At 40.2% G+C, this 12,019-nt stretch overlaps 1 protein-coding gene across 1 annotated transcript in view; it reads left to right on the top strand.

Annotated features, from left to right (window-relative positions):
- Positions 1-12,019, top strand: part of LOC150077393 (DNA damage-regulated autophagy modulator protein 1-like) — a 115,950-nt gene that overhangs the window by 71,898 nt on the left and 32,033 nt on the right. The window lies entirely within an intron of this gene.

Here is a 12,019-nt window from a genome sequence, read left to right as displayed (position 1 = left end):
GGGTGATGTTCATGGTATTTTTTAGTGCTTGAAGTGCACTTAAAGAATCAGTGAAAATAATGCTGTTGCTAATATCAGAAGACTCAATATGATTCAGTGCAACCTGAATTGCTATTAGTTCGGCGGAAAATATACTGAAATCACGTGGTAATTGATAAGCTAATGTGATGTTTTGAAAAACTACAGCGATTCCAACGTGGACATCATTCTTTGATCCATCCGTATGTACTATGGAAAAGCTGGGAAACTGGTCCATTACTGCATGGTATAGTTGCAAGAAGTTTTCTCTATGCAATGTAGATTTATTCCATTCATGCAGATGTAAGTCACATGAGGGTGGAATGATATTCCAAGGAGCAAGAGAGGATGGGAGGTTATGTGCCACATTGTCTAAGGTTAAATTCAGTTCTTCTAAGAGGAGTTTTATTCTCATACCCAAAGGACGATTAGCATTTGGGCGGTTTTGGTATAACCTGGTGTGCTGTGGTGAGAAGAGTATCTGCCAGTTTGGATGTTCTGGCATAGACCTAATTTTATAGGCGTATCGTAGTATCAGTTGTTGTCGCCTGATCGAGAGAGGAGGTTCGTGTGCTTCAGCATATAAGCTATGTGTTGGAGACGTGCGATATGCCCCTAAAGCAACACGTATTCCACTATGATGGATAGGGTCAAGCCAGCGAAGGGCACTAGATCTTGCTGAACTATAGACTGGTGCTCCGTAGTCAAGTTTCGATCTTATTAATGCTCTATATAACCGTAATAAAGTAAGGCGATCAGCTCCCCATTTGGTTGCAGAGAGAACCCGGATGATATTTAGTTTTTGTTGACATGATGTTCTTAGTCTTTCGATGTGCTGAACGAAAGTGAGTTTATGGTCTAAAGTGATTCCTAAGAACCGTATGCTGGGATGAACTGTTATTTGTTGGCGATTCAGTTGTAGCTCCGGATTGGGATGGAGTTTGCGTTGGCGGCAAAAATGGATACAAAATGTTTTTTCTGGACAAAGTTGAAATCCATTAGTCTGAGCCCATGAACAGATCTTATTTATTGCCACTTGCAACTGTCTCTCAATAGTATTCATATTTTTAGCATGACACCAAATACTAAGATCGTCTACAAACAGTGCTTTATCAACAGTGTCTGGAATTTGTCCGGCAATGGAGTTTATTGCAATTATAAAAAGTGAAGCACTGAGTACAGAGCCTTGAGGAACTCCTTCTTCTTGGGAAAATACTTGGGACAGTGAGGTTTTGAATCGAACCTGGAATGTACGCTTGCATAGGAAATTCTGTATGAAAATCGGGAGGTGACCCCGAAGTCCATGACGATGTAATTCACGGAGTATTCCATACTTCCACGTGGAATCATAGGCCTTACTGATGTCAAAGCAGACTAACACATGGTGTTCCGATCTGAGGAATGCATTACGGATGGAATTCTCTAGTCTGACTAGTATATCTAGTGTAGATCTGTTTTGTCGGACACCGTATTGTGCAGAATGTAGCAGATTGAGATTTTCAAGGTACCAGATCAGTCGGCGGTTCACCATCTTTTCGAGAATTTTGCAAATGCAACTGGTCAAGGCGATTGGTCTATAATGAGTGGGATTTGTAGGGTCTTTACCTGGTTTAGGGAAGGCAAGGACCGTAGCGTGATGCCATTGATTAGGAAATTTATCTTCCAGGAAGAGTCTGTTGAATAGATGAAGAAGTAACTGTAATGATTCGGTACTTGTTCCTGAATCATGGAATAGTGAATGTTATCTGGTCCTACAGCACTGCGTCTAGATGTTGACAAAGCTCTATGTAATTCGTGAATGGTAAAAGGTAAATTGTATTGTTCATCTCCTTTTGAAGGGAAGTTTAACTTTTGTTTTTCTAAACTTATTTTTAATTTTCTGAAGGTCGGTGTATAATTTTCTATTGCTGATGTTTTTGCAAAGGTTTCACCTAGTATATTGGCAATTCCAGCAGGATCATTTACATTCTGCCCTCTCCATTCCATGATGGGTAGGGGTATTGGTTTGTATTTGCCACTCATTTTTCTGATTGCTTTCCAAATTTTATGTGTAGGCATTGCTTGATTAATAGTCGAAGTGAAGCGGATCCAAGCAGCCTTTTTATTGCAGCGTCTAACATATCTCGCTCTTGCTCTATTGAATGAGATTGGTTGTAGTTGGACTCCGGCGAAAAGAATTCCAAGCTTTGCTTTGCATTTTTTTAGCCACAAGGCATTCATCACTCCACCAGGTTTTTGGATGAATCGGTAATTTTGATGAGGATTTCGGTACGGTTTGTTCTGCTGCATGTAATATCATTTTGGTGACATAGTCAACTGCTTCGTCAGTTGTGGAATTTTGGATTATTTCGGGATCAAGCTTGATTAATTTTTTATAGGACTGCCAATCTGCTTTATCAGTAAGCCAATGCGGAATTTTAGTAGGATGATGAGGGGGCTTATTAAGTAATTCAATTATTATGGGGAAATGATCGCTATGTAGCGGATCGTTGTTTACCGTCCACTTTAGAATAGGATATAAGGTTGCAGAACAGATAGACAAATCTATTGCAGTGCTTGTTCCTGAAGGAAGGTGAACGTATGTAGGTGAACCGTCATTTAGAAGAAGGAGGTTGTTATTGTCAAGACACTGTTCAATTAGTTTTCCTCTTTGGTCGATGTTGCTGTTACCCCAAAGAGTGTGATGACCATTTAAGTCTCCCAGAATGAGGAAAGGTGTTGGGAGTTGAGCTATAAGATTGTTGAGATTTTGCTGGAAGGTATAGCTTGGTGGAATGTATAAGGAGCAGATTGTCATATGGATGTCAGCAGCTATACGGACTGCTATTGCCTCGAGGGGAGAGTTCAGGGAGACCTGTTTGGTAGGAATATGTGGGTTTGTTAAAATAGCTACGCCACCATGTGCGATATTCTGATTGGTTCTGTCTTTTCTAATAATGTTATAATGAGACAGTTTTGGTGTATTCTGGGGTTTTAAATAAGTTTCTTGAAGGCAGATACATATTGGTGAGTATTTACAGGAAAGATCGTATAGGTCATCGATATTGGCGCGGAATCCACGACAGTTCCATTGTATTATTCTGTTCATTGTTTATCTCTTATTAGACTTTCTGAGCGTTTTCGGGTTGTTGATGTTTTCTGTTTTTCACTTTTGTTTTTATCTTTTTTTGGGAAGGAAGGCCTTTCGGTGTCCATATCTTCTTCAACAAAGATTTGAAGAACAGGGTCATCTGCTGATTTTTCTTTAGTGTCCATTTGTTGTTGGTGACTAGAAGTTAGGATATGTTTTTCTTTAAATCCTTCGTCCGGAGTGTGTATGTTTTCTTGTGGTATGGTAATTGGTGTATTGACTGCTTGGGTTTGAGTTGCACTGTACAAAGATTTTACGTAATTTGAGAAAGACTGTTTTGGAGGTACTGTTATTTCAGTTTGCGATCCGGTTGATTGGAATTTTTTGGTGGCTTGGGCATACGTAGATCTGTCTGCATGAATTGGTGGTGAGATGATTCTTTTTGCTTCTTGGTAAGAAACATTATGCTCAGTTTTATATTTCTGGATAGGTTTCTCACTTTTCCAGCGCTCGCATATTCTGGCATAAGCGGGATGATCCTTTTTGCAATTTGGACATACTGATTGAGGAGCATTACAGTTTTCGCAATCGTGTTCGATTGAACCACACTTTGCGCAAGTAGGGGTTCCCCGGCAAGCTGTTTGGGAATGTCCATACTTCTGGCATCGGAAACACCGTAGCGGGTTTGGGACATATGGTCTGACATTACATACCAGATATCCGGCCTTAATAGATGATGGACGATTCGGTGTGTTAAAGGTCAAGATCAGATTGCGGGTAGGGATCAGATTACCATCTTTTCTCGTGGAGATTCTCTTGACATGAATAACTCCTTGTTCTTTCAGTTCTTCTAGCATTTCTTCTTCAGTTACATCTAGTAAGTCCCAGTTTGAGATCACTCCTTTAGAGGTGTTTAGTGATCTGTGGGGTGTTACAGTTACTGGGAGACCTGCAAAGAAATTTGTTTTCAGAAGTCGCTCAGAATGTTTGGTATTAGACGTCTCTATGAGAAGATCTCCTGATCTGAGTCTTTTTACGGATTTCGGAGATCCTGCTTTACTTTCCAATTCCTTTTGAATTCTAAAGGGAGAGAGTTTGCCAACTGCATTCTCATCAGTTGAATGGATGATTAGATAGGTTGGAATTGGATATGTCTCTGGCTCAGTTTTTTGGCGCTTTGCCGTTCCTGCTGTGGAACTGTCTTTCTTTTTTGATATCTGGGTTGCGTCTGGCAGCCCAGATAAGTCTGAGTTTGATTTACTCATGATATGCTCTTTTTGGCCCCGGGAGATTGTCTTTTTCTCCCAGGTTACCAGCCCCGCCACGTGGAGGCAAGAGCGGTGCCGCCTAGTGACCCAAGCGAAGAAAAGGGTGAGTAATAACTAAAAATAAAAAGAGGGATTAAAGAAAGGTGGCTTTCCTTTCTAGGTTATAGTATTTGAATATATCTATTTAATTTTAATCTTCAGGAGTTATCGGACTTTCGAAACTCAGGAGAAACGTATTTACAATTAAGCGTACTAGATAATCACTCTGGAAAGGCGCTGTGGTCACTAATATCGCTTGGCACTCGGGGCCTAAAAATGCAAACAACTCGTGAGTCGCCTCAAGGATTATTGCCGAACCACATTTGTGGAATGTTATAAATTATGAACCATTGGATAAAGAATAGGGAGACTCGAAGGCCTACGCTGTTGGTTTGGCTATTTTGGTTAAGGTCAATTATAAAACAAATAAAAGAGAAAGAGGATCAGGCAATGAAGTTTATATGCGAAGATAAGTCAGTTGTCAATAGCTAAAACTAGGATGGTAAGAGTAAAGGGTAAGTTAAGCGTAAATAAAGCACCCAACGAAAATGGGGCTGCGTAGCCGCAGATTCCTGCTGGATCCCTGAGGAGCACTTCATGGTTAAATGTCTAGATGTGATTGTGGACAAAAGACTGAACCTTCTGGCCCATGTGAGGTATCCCTACGTAAAACAGCATATAGGAATCTTGTACTCCAAAATGAAGAGGATAGTAAGAGTAGAATGGGGTGTGAAAGAAAAGTCTCGATTTATTATATAATTGCATATTTGTGCCTATAATTACTTATGCTGCCGTGGCCTGGGGCTTTAGGACCAAAAACAGTATAATAAGAAGGCATTTAATATCAGCACAATGATTTGCTGTTCTAGCAGCAACCCGTGCCAGTCGAACTGTTTCTAACGGTGCATTTGCACACACAAAAATTGATCTGGTAGTAATGAAGTGGAACCTTGAGTATGCCGCAGCTAGGAATATATCTCTAGAAGTAGAAACAATACTTGTCTGGATCGAAACTTGAATCATAAAACAGTTTTAAAACAAGAAAAGAAAATATTTGTCAAATGTATATACACCAATGAGCCAAAACATTATGACCAGCGAGTCGTTATGCAAATCGAAGCGACTGCAAATGAACTACGGCGCGTGCGGGGACACCATATAAAAAACACCTGATACTGAGCTCCGTTAATCAGTGTTACCCTTGTTCTTCAAATGGGAAAAGCGAGTTTGACAAAGGCCAAATTGTAACTGGGATAGAACGTATCCGAAACAGCACAGCTGCTGGGATTCTCACGGTCAGCCGTGGTTAGTACCTACCAAAGTGGTCCAAGAAGGGAAAACCCACGAACTGCCGGCGAGGTGTTGGACGACCACGGCTCATCTATGTTGGAGGTGAGCGAAGGTCCCCCGGATGGTACGTGGCAAGAGAAAGGGACCGTGGAGCAACTCGCCGGTAATTGGAATACTGGTGACGGGAGTAATGTGTCACAACACACAATACATCGAACCCTGTTGAAAATGGGGCTGCGTAGCCCCAGGCCGCTCCGACTGCCCTTCTTCCAATCACCTTGAGTGATTAGAAGAAGGTCGTCTGGCCCGATGAATCACCTTTCCTGTTGAACCATGTGGACGGCCAGGTACATGTGCGTCGTTTACCTGGGGAAGCGGTGCGCCTGGATGCACCGTGGGACGAAAATAATTCTTAGTCTGGTCAGAAAGACTCCTCTCCTTGATTTCCTTATGCTCGTTTTCCAATGTTCAACTTTTGTTTTATTTCATATAATTTAATTGAAGTTTGTTTTTGCCAGAGTTCTTGCCATTGTCTTAGAGAGTAGTTTTGATTTATTGGTTTGTAGTCCTTATATGGAACTGGGAAAGATTGTATCTGGAGGTTAGTTGTTGATTTTGCAATTCTGTCAGCTTCTTCGTTTCCTTTTATCCCTTTGTGTCCTGGCATAAAATTATTTCTTGTTTTTCTTTTAAGTCTGTTAAATATCTGTTTAATTTGTACAAGAACTGGATGGGTTATATTGTTTGTGGTTTGTATGGCTTATATTGCACTAAATGAAACAGTATATTATTGTTCTCAAATGATATGATTCTGAAATGCTCCAGGCTATCTGAACTTCTACTAATTCTGCAGTGTAGACCGCATTTCTTTTGGAAGTTGGCGTGTCAGGGTAATGTCTAGGAATACTGCTCATGCTCCTACATGGTTCTCTGATCTGGTTCCATCTATATATATATATATATATATATATATATATATATATATATACACATATATATATATAGTACGTGATTGGAATATTTAGTTCTATGTACTGCATGCAGTTGTTGAAAGTTGATGTCTGACAAAGTATTTTTATTCCAGATTTGTGTGGAGAGTTCACAATTTGTGGACAGATTTATCCGTGGTGGTATTATGTGCCCTTGTTGATTTGCAACGTTATCTATGTTCAGATCATATGTTGTCAGTAGCTTTTGTAGTCCTAAGGGACTGTTTGGGCCCTTTTCGTTCCTATATATATGTTTCCCCATTTTGGTGAGTAAAGGGTTTGAGATTCTTTGAGGATTTTTTGGCGCGTGGGCGTCTATGGCCATAGTGCGCTATACATACGTTAGTATGTATGCTATTTATTTATGGATCGCGAGTCAGAAAACTGATTTTTGACTAGCTAAAGGAGGTGGTATACATTGATCGCTTTGAGAAAGGTAAAAATCTTTGAGACATTTGTTTTATTCCCCAAAAGTGAGGTAAGCGTTAGTGGATCTTCAGTTGTGGCTGGAGTGAAGAGATTCTGGCGTTCTATTGCAAATTGTGCATTCCACAAGGATATGATGCTTCACTGAACGTACTGTTTTACAGTGATCACACTGGGGGTGAATCTCTTCTCTTAAAAGATAACCATGAGTAATATTAGTGACCTATTCGCAGACGAGCTAGTATTACCTCCTCTTGTCGAATTTGACTGAAGCTTGAAGGTCATTGCTCAAGATTTGGCTTGATATTTCGAAGCTTATTTTCATGTTGGTTTTGCAATGTTGATTGCCACTTGTACATGCATTTTTCTTGTATTATTCGTCTATAATCTTGATGTGGAACTCTCCACTGTTCATCGGGTTGCAAGTCGGCCGCTTTTGCGGCATTGTCCGCTGATTCATTTCCTGGAATTGCCATATGTCCTGGGACCCAACAGAAGTGTATGGGTCTTCCAAGCTCAGATAAGGTATATAAAGAGTTTCTTTTACGACTGAGTGGGTCATGTTCATGTTGTTTTCCAGGGTTTGAAGTGCACTTAGAGAATAAGAGAAAATTATACTGTTTTCAATATTGGAGGCCTCGATATGCTTCAGTGCAACCTGAATTGTCATTAGTTCGGCAGAAAATATACTGAACTCATGTGGCAGTTGGTAGGCCAATGTTATTATTATTATATATACATATAAAAAAAATATATATATATATATATATATATGAAACAAAATCACTTGTATAAACAACAAATTGTAAGATTCCTCTGGATTTCTGTGTACGGAATCATTATTGTATAAAATTTATGTTAATAAAGAATCTTATTATTATTATGTTCGGAATAACTGCGGCGATTCCAACATGGACGCCATTCTTTGGCCATCTGTATGAACTACAACGAAGTTTGGAAACTGCTCCACTACTGCATGGTACAGTTGGTGAGACAAGGGATGTCCAAGTCGGATGATCTCTTGTGAATCTTGTCTTGTATGCATACAGTAGGGCAAACTGTTGTCTCCTGAGGAACAATGGTAGTTCAGTAGCTTCTGTATAAATATTGCATGTAGGTGATGTGCGGAAGGCTCCTGTTGCTATTCGTAGCGCACTATTGTGAATCGGATTTAACTATTTAAGGGCGCTGTTTTTGGCACATGCATAAACGGGTACTCCGCAATCTGTTTTTGACCTTACTAGTGTTTTGCAGAGGTTGAGAAGGGCATAACGGTCTGCTCCCAAGATACTGATGTTAAGACTTTAAGGGTATTGAGTCGTCAAATACATACATTTTGTTCGTAATTGCTTTATATGCTCTACGATGGTTAATTTGTTGCCTAAAGCGAGTCAAATTTTTACCCTTTGCTTAACCGGTATTCTGAGACTTTATATTGTAAGTTCAACGTCGGGATATAGGTTTCTTTTCCTACAGAAATGTATGCAGATTGCTTTTTGTTGTGAAATTCTAAATCCATTTTTCTGGGCCCAGCTACTGATTTTGTTAATTGTGCATTGTAGTTGCCTTTTTAGTGATTGGAACGGCAGATAAAAAAGACTTTACAAGGTTGGTTGAAGGCTGAAAAGATTTCTAAAGATTTATTGGACACTGAAAGCAACGGGATGCCAACTAACTAGGTTCTATGGCCTACGAAAGATTCATAAGGTGGGGGTTCTGCTTAGGCCTATTGTGTCGTTTATAGGCAGCCCTACACATGCTTTGTCCAGGTTCTCAGCCAGACTCATTTCTCCTATTGTTGGACATTCCGATTTTACAATCAGGGATAGTGGAGACTTTGTACGATTGATAAGGGATCAGGTTATAGAAGAGGGTTAGACCATGGTATCATTTAATGTGGTATTCTTGTTTAGGGGCATTCCTATCGACCATGGGGTGAATGTGCACGTGGCATTGGAGAAAGATGGCACACTAAGGAATAGGACTCCGTTAAACGTGGAGGATATTTGTAGTGGGGTGGAGCTGTGCCTCTCGAGTACCACCATGGTATTTCAAACCACAATGTATAAGCAGGTTCACGGCGCAGCAATGGGCCCCTATTAGTGCTGTCATAGCAAATTTAGCTATGGAGGAGCTCGAATCCAGGATTCTCAATAGATCGGTTCTCTCCATGGCGCATGGAAACGATACATTTACAATTATTAGGAGGGGGAGAGGGGATGAGGTGCTTGGTTTCCTCAACAGGTTCTCTCCATTTATTCAGTTCACCTCGGAGGTGGAAGTAGAGGGTACCATCCCTTTCCTTGGTTGGTACATAGGGAATGCCCTAGAGTGAAAACCAGTTTGTATAGGAAACCCATGTGCCGGGGCCAATACACAAACATTACAATACAGCAACAAGCCAACCATCACAAGAACAGCGTCATTAGGGCATTATTAGATAGGACTTGGTCCCATTGCAGCACCTCCGAGGAAAGAAAAGAAATGAGTCACAGCGGATCTCAGAAAATGTGGCTACCCCCAAGAGGATCATAGATAAATGTAACCGAGAAGCAGAACATGGACGTAGAGAGCCGTTTACACCCATTGCCACCGCATACATTCCTTACTATCCAAGCCTAACTGAGCGTATAACTAGGGCGTTGCGCGATTGCCAGACACGCGTGTGCAGCTACCAGGGCTGAGGTTGCACATAGTTCTATCACAGGTTAAGGACCTCATACCAATGGAATGTATATAAGTGAGGTCGTATATGAGATAACATTTCCCGCAACCCGGGCATCTTATGTTGGTGAAACAAAGCGTCGGTTTAAAGATCGTATGGGGAAGCATAAGCCGGCGAAAGGACTGCGGATTATGGGAGGTCTGCTGTGGCAGAGCATTTTTGGGAGGAGCACCATCAAATCTCTCAAGACAAAGCTGTTATCGTCAGCCAGGCATAGAGATTTTGGGACCGCAAGTGGCTCGAAAGCTCGCGGATTTGCTCCTCTGAGAGCAACACTAACAGAGACAGGGGAATACGCATTCATCCCCTCTTCAAAGCTGTGACTCTTGGACGGGATGAACGATTCCGACTGGCACGCTCCAGAGCCATTTCCGGTTCCATTGCCATTAGGGAGAATACTGCGCTTGCTCATGTAGAAACAGGTGCTGTGAACCTGCTGATATTTAAGGATGTGCTGTAGGATAAGCCTCACTGTTCAAAAAGGAGGCGGAAGCTTCTGAAAGCTTCGGTATTTTATCATTTTTATCGGGGTTTTATTTACATTTAAAATTTTATTGTACAGACAGTTATTTTATCAGTTTTATGCGGTGTAATTATATTATTCGTTCTATTTATTCCGTTTTTATCATTATTATCTTAATACAACACAACTCTTAATTTATTTAAGAACGGTTGATGTAGGATTATACAGTTATTGTGAATATGAATATTCCCAACCCCAGAGGCCTATTTGAAGATATAAAACTTATGTTAAATAATAACATAAGTTTTCGTCTCATCTCTAATTCATACAGAGATGAGACGAATTATTCTGGTGACTGGTCTAAGACCGGTGACTAAGACCAGTCACCGGTCTTAGCTTCAGGAAAAAAATTTAATGCTTTCAGAAGTTTTGCATTCAGGTATTTGAAAAAATAAAGCAGCTGATATATGATATATAGTGAGAGACAGTAAGTTTTTTTTTTTTTTTTTTTATTTACAGGTACAAGTTACAACCCAACGATTGTGGGGTCTTTTTTTTTTTTTTTTTTTCCCTCCTACAGATATTGCACTTCCTTCTGTGGGAGAATTTTCTTGCCCAAGTTGGCAAGTACAGGGTTAAAACAAGGGATTTTTTTTTTCTCAGATACGGGATACTGGTGGTAGCCTACAAGTTTCAGGATCGTTTTTGTTTATTTTTTCTCCATTTTGCACTTCCTTCTGTGGGTCAATTTTTCTGTCTAAGCTGGCAAGGACAGGGTTTGATTTTGAAAATTGATTTTATTTATTAATTTTTTATTATATTTTTTTTATTTTACTTTAATTTTAAAACAGGTTTGGATAATGTGTTCAGGCGTTTGGCGTCCACTGGTTCGGGTTTTCCTCTGGTGGGTGCTGTTTGATACTGAAACACGGGGGCAAAGAGGCCTGACATAAACATACTAACGCGTCGCAAACACTAACTACACGTCACGCCCACTTTACAGGTTCTCTGTATACTAGTACAACTCCATTCTTAGCGAGTCATTCATGAATTGGCTGGAAACTTCGTGTTCTTGGAACATCATTTCAAACGCAAATATGTAGGGAGAGATATTTGAACAAATTGCATACCTGAAAAGGAAATTCAAAATTTCGTCTACAGAAAAATCAGCTGACATCTCAACTCCATTACACAAAAAATGGGGTTCTAAAATCCAATCCTTTCAGCCATGTGAATTTTCAACGGACCACTTCTACAAATGGAAGTTTCTTAAATAACCCGACTATTCCTGAATAATGTGGATACTAGTCTCCACATAATCAAGAAGATTGCAGACTAAACCACTAAATATTTAAACATAAGAGCCAGTTGAACCTACACAATTTACATATTTCTTATGTCCCAGACATCGTCGAGAGCACTGCAGAAGAATTCAGAAAACGAAGAATGCTATGTTTTACAAGGATATTTTTCTTAAAGAACGGCTGCATCCTGACAACTTAGTTTTGTCAGATCCTATATACAGCATAAATTGCGGTTTTGGAGGCATCGGCGAATCATACAGAAAACGACAGTGTAGACTTCTTGAGGAGATGTTCAGTTTGGTACAACTTCCTTCCAATGAAGGAATTCCAATGTGGGGACTATGGGTCTTCAAAAGAAATCTATACTCGCAATAACTAGAAGTAAAAGAGAACCTTCAATGAGAAGTTCTACTTTTTTCTACTATTC

The sequence above is a fragment of the Mastigoproctus giganteus genome, chromosome 12 (genome assembly GCF_048544385.1).
Source record: "Mastigoproctus giganteus isolate SK-2022 chromosome 12, ASM4854438v1, whole genome shotgun sequence".
In the NCBI taxonomy this organism is placed as follows: Eukaryota; Metazoa; Arthropoda; class Arachnida; order Uropygi; family Thelyphonidae; genus Mastigoproctus; species Mastigoproctus giganteus.
Note: the sequence above shows the minus strand (reverse complement) of the source record. Positions and strands in the feature narration are given on the sequence as shown.